The 15,564-nt window shown below is 42.2% G+C and overlaps 1 non-coding gene across 1 annotated transcript; it reads left to right on the top strand.

Annotated features, from left to right (window-relative positions):
* The first annotated feature begins 1,958 nt into the window (after window positions 1-1,958).
* On the top strand, window positions 1,959-2,065 carry LOC111524050. The gene has a single exon (XR_002725677.1). It is a non-coding gene; the product is annotated as a U6 spliceosomal RNA (small nuclear RNA).
* The last annotated feature ends 13,499 nt before the right edge of the window (window positions 2,066-15,564 follow it).

The raw sequence follows: 15,564 nt of genomic DNA, 5'->3' as shown, positions 1-15,564 counted from the left end.
CATACACAGGCTTCTGGGGACCCCTGTCTATGCAGTTCACTCCTCTCTTGTGCCGTACCCTACAGATTTTAGTCATGCCAGCTGCTCTGAACTCTGGCATCTGCCTGGTCAGCTCATCAGAACTACTATGCTCTGCTCAGACTCTAGCTCTCTGCTCTGCCGTGAGGGAAACCATTCCCAGAGAGCTGGGGCAATTGTGGGGCTCACCTTGCAAGCTTATCTCCTTTCAGGGATCACAGTCATGTGTTGCCTATTGTCTAATGCCAGGAAACTGTTGCCTTCTATATTTTGTTCAGTTTTATGTTTGTTCTGTTTTGTTTTAATGGTGGGAGGGATTTCATACCGGTGATTTCATCATATCATGAAGTAGAGCTCCTGTTATTTAGCAAACAGCTTAAAATCATAAATACAAACTCCTGATTTTAAAAGCTCCTTTGCTTCTTGATTTTTCTCATTGGAAATTCATCCTGATTAGTGAGTAGCATCACATTGTTTTGCTGGCTCCCCTTTCCTTCTCCTCTTTCCTTAGCTTCTCTTTTTTTCCAGTGAGATTCTCTGGGATTTATTTTCTTCTGTCACACAGAGGACTCAGCTCTCCACACCTTCTGCCCTCAAATCTGTATAATCAAAGTCAATGAAATTCTTAGCAGAACAAAAAGGTCCCTCTCCTATTTAATAGGATATATCCTCTTTAGAAGATGGTGTAGTTACAGATGGCAAATATTTTTTCTTCTAATTTTTATTGTTGTTATTGTATTATTAGCTACCTTATCTCTATACTTCACACCTAGACCTCCCTCAAATCTATTCGGTACCCATTGGTCAGAATGAACTTCGTAAAACTGACCATGTTACTCTTCTTTAATGACTTCCTATAGCAGATAAGATCTAATATCCCCAACTGAGATAGAAGTCCTTCCATGATCTCTTCCTATTCGTGTGTCCAGATTTATCTCTTGTTTTTCTGCAGTAACCCCCAATACCCTCACATACACATAGCCCCAGCAAAACAAAAATGTTTGTGATCTTCAAAACATACCAGTATTTTTCTTTCCTCTATGCTTTTTCTCATAATGTCTCCTCTATGTAGGATCCCCTCTCCTTCCCCCTAATTTTCCCATCTTTACCTGGCTACTCTGACTCATTCTTTAACAAATGGTTTAAAAAAATTTCCTTTTGAAATGATTCCCTGGGTTTGAACTTCTGCAGCTGGAACAGGTACCTCTTCGAGGTTCCTCCTGAGTTTCCTTCTGTCAAGTCCCTCATTGACTAGGAGGGAAGAACTCTGTCCAGTTGGTCTCATCAGTGCTTAGTGTAGAGCTTGGCACATAGTGTGTGTTAATTTCTGCATTAATTCAGTCACCCAATAAATGTTTACTGAGTACATAGCACATGCAAGGCGGTGATCCAAAATCTCTGTTCTTTGGATGTTTATTTTCTTGTGAGAGAGGCTAAACACAGGCAAACAGGTATATGATGTAATTTAGAAAGTGATGAGTCTTTCTCTAAAGCAAAGTAGGGCATAGTAAGCAAAGGGGATGCTATTTTGGATAGTGTGCTTCTTTGACAAGGTGGCATTTGAGCAGAGACATGAATAAAGTAAGGGAAGGAGCTGTGCAGATACCTGGGGAAGCATCATTCTAGGAGAGACAATAAAGAATCTGAAGTGGGAACATTCTAGGTGTGCTCATGGAAGAGCACGCAGACTGGTGTGGCTGGAGCAGAATGAGTGAGGAGGGCAGTGAGACAGACAGGTCCCAGATCATCAGACCTTCTAGGCTAAGGTAAGGAATTTAGGTTTTCTTCCCCTAAGTTGAATGGGAAGCCATTGGGAGGTTTTGAGCAGGGGCATGATATGATCAGACTGATGTTTTGAAAGAATCATGCTGGTTTCTCTGCTGAGAACAGACTGGAGGAGCAAGAGAGGGAACTTGGAGACTAGTTAGACGGTAATTGCAGTGCTTACTTTGGCAGCACATATAGTAAAATTGGAATGATACCGAGAAGATTACCATGGCCCTTGTGAAAGTATTACATGCAAATTTGTGAAGTGTTCCATATATATATACATACATATATATTAAAAGGAGGTAATTGCAGTCGTCAAGGTCGGAGAACATGGTGGCTTGAACCAGGGTGTTAACTTTGGACTTGGGGAGCACGGCTTACAGTGTATTTGTGGAATAATGAAGGAATTAAGTTTCTTTATATTGAGCTCCCCTGTGAGCCTGTAAGCCTTTGGAAGGCAAGGCCTGTGTCTGATTTATCATTATATTCTGAGTACCTTATATTCAAATCCTGTTAAATATCAGGAGTACAACATTATCATTTAACCCTCTTTATCTTTCTCATTTTTAAATAGATGAATTGCCAAGCATGGCATAAATAAAGAGAAGAATGATATAATTTTTCATTGTTACCCTCATTTTCCAGATGAGGAAACTGAGGTACAGAGAGGTTAAATCTCTTCATCAGGTAATCAAAAGACACAACATGGTGGAGTCAGTCTTTTATCTCAGGTCTGTTTGACTCCACAGCCCTGACATTTTCCATTCCATGAGCTAGGCTGGCAGAGAGGGCAGTTGGGTGCCATGGTAGGAAAGGTTGGATGTGTGAGCCCTGGTCAGGAGGAGCAAACTCTATCCATGATGTCAGATGGAGCCTCCTTGAAGAACAAAGCCGTGAGATACTTGCTGGGCAATGACATGCTTTTGGTAAAACCTCTTCTTCCGGGAAGAGTCTGCAAGCACCTGTGTGGCTGGGAATCTTGGTCTTTCTGATTCATATATGGGAGTTGCATTTTATTTTTCTATTTTTGGAAAATGAAAAGAAAATGTAAGGGAAGAAAAAGCCGAGTCCCAGTTGCCAAGTCTGTTAACGACACACATAATGGCGTGTTAACACAAATGATTATCGAGCTGGACAGCACCCAGCTTTCTGCCAAAACAAACCTTCCTGCTCAGCAGACCTGGGAATGCTTCAGCCAGGACGGGATGGAGTGGGGAGGGTGGACTGCAGTCTTCTCTGGTCTGGAAGCAATTAAATGCCCTAGATATTGGCATTGCTGACTTCCCCATGGGCTCCAGTGGGGAGGACTGGGCCCCAGGTCTCCTGTATTCTCCACAAGACCTCAGGCAAATCTCCACCTGTTTCTGAATGTGTGTCTCCTCAGGTGGGTTGGATCAGATGATCTCTAAGGTCCATCCATTTTAACTGGCTATGTTTCTGGGAGGCTTTTGAGGAGCGAGTGGAATAACCAGGTGTTGGGCTCCTCAGGCATGTAAGAAGGAGGGTTTTTTCTTTAGAGCAGAGCCAGTTGGTAACACCTTTGTGTGAGGAGGCCAGGCAAGGAGCTCTGTGGCCTGTGCACCTCCAGATTGTGCTACCAGCTGAGACCTTGGGTATTACCTAAGCCTCTGTTTTCTCACCTGTAAAATGGTAAATGGGCTTCCCTTAAAGGGAAGTCATGAAGACTAAATAAAATACAAGATGTAAGGTTCTTAGCATAGTGCCTGGCACATAGGAAGTGATGAATACATGTTAGCTTCTTTCTGTCCCTTCTTTTTCCTATCCCTTCTTTCTTTCTTCACTTCCTCCCATCTCTTCTTCCCTCCTTTTGTTCTTTCTTCACTTTTTCTTTTTCTCCTAAACTTTATCTTTTCCCTGCTTTCTTCTCTTCCCTTCCAGAAGAAAAATCTGTCTTGTATTTTGTGCTATGAGTCAGTTTATCTGCTTATTGCAGATTACTTGACTGCAGGGAGCGTGTGTTAGTCATTGTTTTATCCTGTCTTTCGGCATGCACAGAGTAGGTGCTCAATAAATGCTTGGGGAATCAATGATTGACTCAATAAATGCTTGGGGAATAAATGCTTGGGCAATCAACTCCCAGGCAGTTCTGCCATCCCTGGTTTCTTGGCTTTTTCTTTCCCTCTTTCTTCTGATGGAAAAATAAAAATCATATCAGCTCACACGCTCAGTTGCTTGCTTACTTTCTCCCTCCCTTCCCCAGGCTATAAAAAACATTATATTCTGAAATGAAACAAAGGTAATGGAAACCAGAAGTCCATGTTTTGTGTGAGATCGAAAACATATGTGAAGAATGAGCATTGAAAATGATGAATCTGCACAAAGGCATTGGCAGTGTTCCCTCTTTGCCTTTCTGTTCCAGTCAGAAGCAGAAGTGTGCACATCTGCCCCAGCTCCCAAGCCAGGATGGCCACAGTTGTCAAGGCAGCATGCCTGGCATGGCCATCACCAGAGTGTTCCCTTTAGGTGTCTTTTTGAAGGCACTAGGTGATGTGGGAGTGAGGATCATACAATATTTTTCTGACCTTTGGAAACATGGGAAAAGGATCTCTGTGGCTTCAGAAACAGTGGTTCTAGTTCTGCTTTGCCCTTAAGATGAGAATATTCACTCTCATTTGTTGGGCCTCTCCTATGAGATAAGTATTTTATCTACATTAAGTCAACACCTATATTGCAGGGTCATTTTGAATATTCATTCTTCCCATTTTACAGATGAGGCAACAAAGTCATGTAGCTAGTAAGTGGTAGACTGAGAATATAGTATTGGTAATATCTATTAAACATTGAGTTCTTATTTATTTGCTTTATGCATTCATTCAATAGATGTTTACCAAGCATCTGCTATGCGTCAGCCACTGTGGGTTAGTTGGAGATACAGCATTGAATAAGATAAGTCTCTGTCCTTATAGTGGGCTGGCAAAGATGTAATGACTTGTTCAACTTTCAAATTCATTGAGTACAATGTAAGCAATTTCCGGGTACCATGAGCCTCTCTGATGCAAGGTACTTGGGTTTGAGGTGTCAGGGAAGCTCTCCTGAGGAGTGATTTCAGGGGGAGACCTGAAAGATGAGTAGGTGCTATCTAAACAAATTGGGGTAGGACTTTCCAGCCAAGAGAAGATATATGAGAAGGGAGGAAAAAGCTTGGTGTGATTAAGGTTAGCAAAAGAAGCTTGAAAGATGAGGTTTATATACTTTATTTCATTTTATCCTTAAAAACCCATAAGGGAAATACTATTATCACCCTTCTTCTACAAATCAGGACACTGGGACTAGGTTACGTGGCTTGCCCAAGGTCCCCAGTAGATCGATTCTTCTGCCTATCTTGATTCTGAAACATAGGGCTACATCTGACAAGGACTCTGTGGTCTGGCCTTTTGAAGGCACTGAAAATAGGAAATATGACCAATAAATAGAGATCTTTGAATCCAGACGCTCTGAGCTGTGGAGCCTGAATTACAGCAGCATCAGGGGCACCAGAAACCCAGGTAGCCATTGAAGAATTTTCTGCCATGGGCCTCTCCTGCCTATAGAAACTGCAAGTTCTTGGGGGTCTTTTATGACAGCGTCTTATCATCATTCTTGATATTGTTCTGGTTGTCCCCAGATAACTCAGGGGTCTGGATCTAAAATGGTCTAAGATCCTATGTTATTATGTGCTTAAGACTGCAGCTTAGGCATTGCCCCTGCTAGGAAGTCTTTCTTGAATACTCCAAGCCTGGTTCTATGTCCTTTCTTTGGTTGGTCTTCCCACATGCACCCACCATTCCTTACTCCCTGGCCTGCAAGTTCTTCTTTTTCACCCTGAACCACACTGTATTTTGAGTATTCATTCACTTATCTGCCATCCCCATTTGAATCTGAGCTCCTCGTGGGCAGAGCTTGGGTCTGATTCATCACTGTATTCCATCCCAGCCCAGTGTTCTCTAATGCTGGCCGAGTGAATGATGCGTGAACATCCCACTTTCCATCTCCCTTGAAGGAAGAGCAGCTTCCAGAAATTCATGAGCTACATGACTGTCATTAGCCCTAAGGGGGTCAAAGCTGGAAATGAAATCAGCGATGGGAAACATAAAAGAGAGCTGGTTTCTGGGAGAGAGGCCACCACACCTACTTTAAAGTGGGCATCGTTGCCCATGTAGGCTGTTTCAGCCTCAAGAGAGACATTGGGAAGGTGGAGCTTAGGCTAGAGGGCATGAGGCAGGAGAGGAAGAGCTGAATTTCCCAAATGTTTTCCATCTGCTCTGATGGTGTCCATACTCTTGAAGTGAAATAACGTTTAACTGCCTCCTGCCCATGGCATCCATCCCATAAATATTGCTGAGCACCTATTGTGTGCCTTTTATTCTGCTTTATGCTGGGGAAATAGAAAGGAAGCAATGAGTCTTTGGGAGAGACAGGAATGAAAACAGATGCTTTGCAAAGTGCTTCATTCTACATAAGAAGACAGCTTTGGAAACACACAGTCAGGAGTGAGTCACTTTGGGAGAGTTGGGGAAGAATTTGTAAAAGAGTTAACAGTTTAGCTGGATCATAAAGGATAAGTAGGGGTAAAAATGTGAAGCAAGGCATTCCTGGCAGAGTAAGGAGCATGAGCAAAGACCTAGGGGAATGCAAGGGTGTGGCCTGTCTAGGGAACAGGCCAAGTTGTTTCACTGGGGCAAGGAAATATTCTTGGGGATGGGAGGAGGAGGAAAGAAGGCCAGAGAGACAGGTGTCCCAGCACCTGGACAGAGCTGCTATAGAGTCACAGCCACAGTGTCTGCTGTGTGCCAGACAATGGGTTAGCTGGAGTTACAGCAGACAGGAGATGCTGACCACTGAGGACATGAGTCAGCACTTTCCATTTCTTCCCATGGTCAGTCTCACCAACTAAACAGGAAGGGGCTTAGTGGCCATCAGAAAATCTGGATCGACATAAGTATGGAAGCCAAGGCCAGTGGACTGTGCTGGGCTTCCTTTCTATTTCCCGAGGTCTGCACAGTGCCACAGGGCTGTCATACTGGGAGTGAGGCCAACCACTAAATGGGAATGAAAGCCAAGAGCCACAGCAGCAATGTCTTCCCTTGGTTCTTGCTGCTCCTGTTTCCTCCAAGTGAGAAGTAATAAGAGAGCAGGATAAGGAAAGAGAAAGAGGAAAGGTAAGGCAGGGAGAAGGGCATCATGGGGAAGGGGCTTGGTGTGGCTGCGGTCCATTGTCCTAGCATGGAGAAGAAGTGGGGCTGACATCCACACAGCTCGCAGTGTTCTTGGCTCCCTGAGAAAGGCCTGTGGGCAGTGCCTGGGTTGTAGGAACTGAATCACCAGTTGTGTTCAGGTGCCCATCTCAGCTCAATGACCCCCTTACCTTGCCAAATCCTCTCCCCTGAGTTGTGTGCTGGGGAGCAGAGGGTCACATTAGATTTGGACTCAGGCCATACTTTTATTAATTGCCCCATTTGTATTTAGCCCCAAGTTTGGAAGCTGAGGTTTCTGGTTCCCCCGTCTGCCCTCAGAGCCACGCAAGGTCCATTTCATTTCTTTGTACTCTCTGCTTTGTGTCTGATGCCTCCTCAATAATGTGAGCTAGTTAAGGACCAATGCTACATCTTATTTATATCTGCACATCTGGCTTCCAGCATGGAGTCCTGGAGCTGAGAAGCAGACAAAGAAATATTGATGTAATCATTACTGAAAACCTGACAAAGCTGATGACAGTATACCTCAGTGTCCAATGGGGAGGAGCAAGGAAGAACAGCAATCTCATCTTTTCCTGATGGCTTTTCAGTTCTTTTCATTTCTTAGCAGGTGTTTTCCCCCTTCAACTTTCTCAATACTCCCCTAGGCTGGCTCCTGGTGGGCTCCTTATTTATTTGTTTACAATGAATAGATTTTGTTAGAATAATTTTAAGTTTACAGAAAATTTGAGCAGAAAGTACGGAGTTCCCAAATATACCCCCTCATGACACAATTTATCCTATTATTAGCATCTTATACTGGGGCATTATACATTTGTTATGAAACATTAGTATTAACTAAAGTCCACAGTTTACATTAAGGTTCACTTTTTGCATACAACTCTATGAGTTTTTACGAATGTGTAAGGATGTATATCCACTGTTACAGAAGAGTTTCACTGCTCTAAAAAATTCTCTGTGTTCCACCTATTTATCCCTCCCTCCCTCAGAACCCCTGGCAACTACTGAATTTTTTTTTAACGTCTGTGCTTTTGCCTTTTCCAGAATATCATATAGTTGGAACCATACACTATGTAGTCTTTTCAGACTGTCTTCTTTTACTTAGCAGTATGCATTTATGGTTTCTTTATGTCTTTTTATGGCTTGGTAACATTTCTTTTTATCCTTGCATAATACTCCTTTATGCAGATGTACCGCAGCTTGTCTATGCATTGATCTATTGAAGGATATCTTGCTTGCTTGCATGTTTTAGCAGTTATGAATAGAGCTGCTGTAAACATTTATGTGCAGGTTTTTGTGTGATTATAAATTTTTATCTCATTTGAGTAAATATACCTAGGAGCATAATTCATAGATTATGTAGTAAGACTATATTTAGCTTTGTAAGAAGCTGCCAAATTGCCCTAAAAACAAGGTTTTGGGGTCTGTCTGACTTGTATTCAAACCCTGCTTTTCCACTTTCTGGCTTCATGAACTTTGTCAAGCTGTTTACCTATTTGAGTTTTTTTCTTCATCTGTAAAATGGGGCTGTATTAGTGTGTTCTTACACTGCTATAAGGACCTATCCCGAGACTGGATAATTTATAACGGAAAGAATTTTAATTGACTCAGTTCCACAGGGCTAAGGAGGCCTCAGGAAACTTAAAATCCTGATAGAAGGGGAAGCAAACACGTCCTTCTTCACATGGTGGCAGCAAGGAGACGTGCCAAGCAAAAAAGGGGAAAAGCCCCTTATAAAACTATCAGATCTCTTGAGAACTCACTCACTATCACAAGAACAGCATGAGGGTAACTGCCTCCATGATTCAATTACCTCCCACCAGGTCCCTCCCACAACACATGGGATTATGGGAACTACAATTTAAGATGAGATTTGGGTGGGGATACAGCCAAACTATATCATGGGTTGATGGTAGTACCTGCCTCATAGGATTTGTATTAGTCAGTTCTCACACTGCTAATAAAGGCATACCCAAGACTGGGTAGTTTATAAAGGAAAGAGGTTTAATTGACTCATAGTTCTGCATAGCTGGGGAGGCCTCACAATCACAGAGGAAGGTGAAGGAGGAACAAAGTCACATCTTACATGGTGGTAGGCAAGATAGTGTGTTCAGGGGAACTCCATTTTATAAAACCATCAGATGAGACTTACTCACTGTCACAAGAACAGTATGGGGAAACTGTCCCCATTATTCAATGATCTTCACCTGGCCCTGCCATTGACATGTGGGGATTATTACAATTCAAGGTGAGATTTGGGTGGGGACACAGCCAAACCATATCAGGGTTGTTATGAGAATCAGATCATATAATGTACATAGTTAAAGGGCTGAAATGTGGTGTACTGTGTTGAACTGTGTCCTCCAAAAAGGTATGTTCAAGGACTAGCCCCCATACTTGTGAATGTAAACTTGTGTGGGAAAAAGGTCTCGACATGAAATCATACTGGATTTAGGGTGTTCCCTAAATGCAATGAGTGATATCTTTATATGCATATGAAAGGAAGATACACACAGATACAAAAGTGATGGCTATGTGATGAAGAAGGCAGAGACTGGGGTGATGCAGCTACAAGCCATAGAGTGCCAAGGATTGCCAGGATCCAGCAAAAGTTAGGAGAGAGTCATGGAGCAAGTTGTCCCTCGGAGCCTCCAGGAGGAACCAGCCTTGCTGACACCTAGATTTCTGGCCTTCTGAACTGTGAAAGAATAAAATGCTGTTGTTTTAAGCAATCCAGTTTGTGGTGATTTGTTAAGGTAGCCCTACAAAACTAATACGCATGACAAGTACTCAGTACATGGTGTGCGTCCACATTATTATCTATGAAGGTTCTCCTTACATTCCAGGCAGAATACACTCCTTCCTCTTTGAGGTCTCACTGTAGCCCACACAGCTTCTATCCAAGCCCTGACACTCTTTTTGGGAGTTTTCTGCCTATACATTCATCTCAGACCTTGCACATTGAATCCTGGAGGGCAGGGCACTTGTCTGACCTGTCTCTGTGCCTGTAGTGCCCAGGGTTTAGCAAAGAGAAGGTGCATAGCAAAGACTGAATGAGGATCCGGTTGTTCTGGCTGTCTGTTGGCACTCAGGTCTCTGTTAAGCTCCTGCTTTGAAGGAATACTCCATGATCATAACTGAATGCCAAGCATCTGGTACCCTTCCCCCACATCTGGCTAAATTAGGTGTGAATGAATAAAAATCATGGATCCCATTTGCTTTCCCTCTGCTTCTTTTTAAGCCATATGCATTTAGAATTAATCAGCCAAGCATGACTGAGAGTTTTGACATACCCAAAATATTGAGGAAAGAATTCAAGATGTTTTGATGATCCTCAGTGCAAAGGTGTTTAAGCTGTCGACCCAACCATTTGTTCTATCTGAAGTCAAGGAAGGTTTAGATCAACACAGTCTGCCTCAGTTTTCTCAGTGAGGGTGGAACATGATGGGGACTCTGACAGTTTGACTCTCCTATAGGTACTTGGTCCCAGGACTCACACTGCCCAGGCAGCAGCCAGTGCTAAATGGGCCGGAATGCTGAGGGTCTCTATGGTGTCATAGCTCCTGTTCTTGGCTCAGGACTGGGTCCTAAATGCTGCAGTCCTGGGCAAGTCAGACTGCTCACTGCTCCCAGGACTTTAGATTGCAGGTCTGGAAGTCTGTAACTACATGTGTGGTGCAGAGACTGTTGCACAGCTAGATTCTGCTGGAAGTGAGAGCTAAGAGGTCAAACTGCTTGAAAAATTGATGCAGGTCCTTCTGTCTCTTTAAGAAAACAAATGAGTCATTTTGTTCTTATTTTAAAAATGTCTGCTTTTATGTGTGTTTAGAAAATAATTATTTAGAGAGCTAGTTGTAAGGAAAATAAGCGCTACTTATAACCTACCTTGCAGAGATAACCATGAATTGACTCTATTATGGGCCCTTTTGGGCATTTTTCTATGTATGTGTATGTGCATATTGTATATAAACGATCATATTGTACTCTGGTCAGTTCCCAGAATGGAAATGATGTGCCCCAAACTGAGTAGAGGGACACTTCAATTACACACAGAAACATCTAATTTAAAAAATAAAGTTCGGTATATAATGCCATGCGTTTTGTACTCCGATTCATCAGCTATTTATTCTTTAGATTGTATGGAAGCTTGCTTGATTGAAGGGGATTCCCCTATTGTATGCTCTTATGGTACTCTGTATTCATTGCATGATACCTCATAATGCCATTAAACATTAAACATTTCCATGCATAATTTTTGTCTTTCTTGCTAGACTATAACTTAGGTGAAGGTGGAGCAGTGACTGACTTGAGCCAACACACTACCCGTCGCCTTTCTCCAATCTTTTATTTGACTCAGACCATGGTCCCTGAGCCCCTGGAGTAGAGGGGAGGACTGGAACCCTTGACAAAATGGATCTGGCTACATATACACCTATATATCCTTTTGAATATCTGCTCAATCGTCTCCAAAGGAACCTGATACTATTGAAAACCCAGAAATTGTACCCTAAGAAAACAGATGGCTAACCTTTTGGAATTCTGTTGGATTCTGATTCCAAGCTAAAACCAAGGATTCAGGACTGCACTGTAGTTCACAATTTAAGATGGGGAGTGAAGAGGATTTCTGCAGGCCAGGAGATAAATGATCTTCCTTGAGTTTCCATCACAGAAAGGCAACAGAGCAATAAATCTCTTTATCATTATTACCCCAGTCTGGATATATAGCTGGAATGGATATCTTTGGCAACTAATACAACTCCCATACAGCTTTCTGATCCATGGTAAGGTCTACTATGGGGAAAGACTCCAATGAAGCCATTAACATTCACCAGTTATGCAAAAAGAAAAAAATCAAAAGCAATATTGCATTTCCAAGGACAACTGAAGACACTGTCATGACCATCAAAGAATTGAAAGGCACAGGAGGGGGGTCCTCACTCCTCTCCACTTAATTTTTTATTTGTCAGCGTAAAAGGATCCTTGAGATGATAATGGATTATCATAAATTTAATTAGGTGGAGACTGTAATTGCAGCTGCCATTTCAGATGTGTTCCCCTTCTGGATATAAGCAATACAGCCCCTGACATTGGATATGCAGCTATTGAGCAGGCAACGAGTGCTTTCTTCTCCATTCTGAATCACAGCAAATAGCAGAGGCAAATTGCTCTCATTTGGTAGGGAGAGAAGTAACATATTTACTGTCCTAATTCAAGGATTTGTAAATTCTCCATATCTGTGTTATAATCTATTCTACAGGATTTTGATGGCCTCACCATCTTACAGGACATCATGCTTGTTGTCCCCTAGGATTGATGACATTATGTAGGTAAGACCTGGAAAGAGCAGATTCCCTAGTTGTTTGGCTAGATACATGTGTGCAGAGAGTGAGCTATACATACTTTGAAATCAAGTTCTATATAGCTTCAGTGATCTAGAGCAGGGTTGGCAAACTTTTTCTGTAAAAGGCCAAATATGAAATAATTTTAGCTTTGGATACATGGTCTCTCCTGCAACTACTCAACTCTCCCGTTATAGTACAAAAGCAGTCATGGATAATATGCAAACCAATGAGCATGGCTGTGTTTTAATAAACTTTTATTTATAAAAACAGGCTGTGGGTTTGATTTGTCTTGAAGGCTTTTGTTTGCCAACCCCTGATTTAAAACATGTCAGGGATCTCTTCCAAAAATGACAAAATGGTCTCTCCTGTTATTCCTTCCACCAAGATGAAAGTATAATATTAAATGTTGTCTTAGTTAGTTTGGGCTATTGTAACAAGTTGACATAGACTGAGTGGTTTAAACAACAAACATTTATTTCTCACAGTTCTGGAGGATAGAAGGTTGAGATCAGGATGCTACTATGATCAGATTTTGGTGAGGGTTCTTTTCTAGGAAGCGGACACCCAACTTCTTGAGTTCTCACATGGTAGAAAGAGGGCTAGATAGCTCTGTTAGGCTTTGTTTATGAGGGTACTTTTCCCATTTATGAGGACCTCACCCTCGTAAACCAAATCACCTCCCAAGACCCCACCTGCTAATACCTTTAAATTGGGGGTAGGTCTTCATGAATTTATGAATTTTTGGGGAGTACAAACATTTGGTCCATAACAGTGAGTCTCCTAGAAATTTGAAATCAGTTGATGCCACATTTTACTGTATTGCGCTCACCCATTTTCCAGGTGACCTGAAAAATTGGCAGCTTTAAGAGAGGCTCAGATTAAAAGAATCTATAGCTGTTCCAAAAAGCAGTTGGCTCCTCACTCAATTTGTTTGAACCACATGTACAATAGGGCTTGATATATCTGTAGTAAGCTAAGATGCTATATGGTGTCATATAAAAACACCCCCCTAGTATTCCTACGTTCTTGAGCCTCCTGAATCCTCTGTACTCTGCTCAGGCAGTTTTTGTACCTCTTCCTCATTTACTGTAGGCCAAATTTGTGTCTAAGCTCCAAAGAGCCTTCCCAGTTGTTATGGAGGCTTCCCAACTTTTATAGCAAATTTCGAGTTGGTAGTTGACTAACTGATCGTTTTTTTTTTCTTCTCTTATAATTACCACCACCTTCATCTCTTTCAGTGTCCCCAGCCTTCTGCATCTTCTTCCAATCCACCTCAGCCTTAGGACAAGTGATGCGATTGCCTGCTAGGGATAATTGCCACCCAAGTCCCCACCAATAATGGCCTCCTGATTACCAGCTGGCTCATTACAGAATTCCACCTGGAAAGTCTGATTTCCAGGATCACTTCCTAGAGAAACTCTCTTAGATTAGCTTCTCCCAAAAAGTATATCCACAGATAAGAGGAGTTTGTGGGCTGGTTGTTGATTTTAGGTTGTGATTCCAGGGAAAATGGGTAGAGGTCTGGGAAGAAGAAAACAGGGAAGAGAAAACTGCTATAAGTTTACATTATTGAGCGGGTCACTACTGTGGGGAATTAGAATTTTATCCCACTGTGACCCTCTGAGAATTTCAGAATTACCCACCCAAGTGTTGGAAAAGGAAAACATTTGCCCGTTGCCTCTATGGGTTGCCCCATGGGTGCTGTTTTCCTCTTATTTCTAGGTTTGCCTATGCCTGACTAAATGGACGCCACAATGTCAGAGAAGTCCCAGGGTAAGCCCAAGATAGATGGTGCAACTAAGGTGTCAAACAGCCATCAGACTAAACCCACAGGCTATTGTCCCAGTATTAAGTGGAACTGAAGATTCCCTGAGAGGATGTGAGGCAATTACAAGTGATGTAAACTCTGTACACAGACTCTATGGACTTCTTCACTCAAAGGCTCCTTTCCCTGCTAATGCCCAATTTTCCAGTCTTACTGTACAACTCTAAGTCCCTGGTATGTATACTATAATTAAAAAAAGGCAGTGGACATATTATCATGATAATAATCTATTCTCCAGCTGACCTTAAAGGAGAGTGGAATGCCAAATTGAAGATTTAGATATGACAACAGGTGGGAGGTAACTGATTGTAAGTACTGGACATTGTTTTTCAGAGTGTAGTATATGACCATAGATTTAGGAACTGAGTGGTGGAGGTTGTGTGGTGCCTCCTGTGACTGAACCTAATGATCCGTGCTCAAAATGTTGCTTCTTGACTTGTAGTTCTATGGTCTGGTGAGCCCTAGGAAGTACCCAAGGAAGGAATAATCCCACAGGGAAAACAGTAAGTCTACTGAATTGGAAGTCTTGGTGACTCCCAGGCCACTTTAGGCTCATGGAGCCACAAGGTAAACAAAGGGAAAAAAAGGTTGGTTGGTGTGGTTAAGCTTGACCATGGAGTGGAGATAGTGTTTGGGCTACATGATGGGGCAGAGGAGAATATGAATGGAACTTTGATTATTCCCTGGTCTTGTCTTGTTACCATGCATTGTTGTAAACATTTGCAGGAGACTATTATACCCTTCCAGGAACAGGACCAGCAATGACTGAGATCCTTTGAGAATGAACCATTCATTCATTTCATTAGACAAGATCCCCAGTAAGTTGTGGTACTGGGAAAAGATGGGGGGAATACGTATTGCATATTGGATAAGTGACCTCATACTTGTTAGCTCTGGCTTTGTGTCCATTTGTGGAAGAGTAAATTGTATTCTCTACCTGTATTTTCTGTTTTAAAAACTTTTATTTTAGGTCCGGGAGTACATGTGAAGGTTTATTATACAGGTACATTTCTGTCATGTGGGTTTGTTTTACAGATTGTTTCACCACCCAGGTATTAAGCTTTGTACCCAATACTTAATGTTTTCTGCTTCTCTCTACCTGTATTTTCTTACTTGTTGGAGAATAAGGCTCTGGAGTTTTGCAGGGTGGAGCTGGAAGTGAAAGCTTCAAGTCATCTTCTGATTAAAACTTTGATTGGGTCTTCATTTCAAACATACTCTGCTCCTCAGGCTGGGGATTATATACTCCAAAAACTACATGGTCATATATTGGAGGACATATGGCTATCTTCTATTCTTCAAAGCTTTGTCTCATACCACCATTACAATAATTATTTGAGAATCCATTAGGCTGAGACACCTCAGTTCCTATGTCATCACACTAAAATCCATCTGCATGTAAACAGTAAAACAA

Source organism: Piliocolobus tephrosceles, chromosome 1 (assembly GCF_002776525.5).
Source record: "Piliocolobus tephrosceles isolate RC106 chromosome 1, ASM277652v3, whole genome shotgun sequence".
NCBI lineage: Eukaryota > Metazoa > Chordata > Mammalia > Primates > Cercopithecidae > Piliocolobus > Piliocolobus tephrosceles.
The sequence above is the reverse complement of the archived record's forward strand: the minus strand, read 5'-3'. Positions and strand labels throughout refer to the sequence as shown.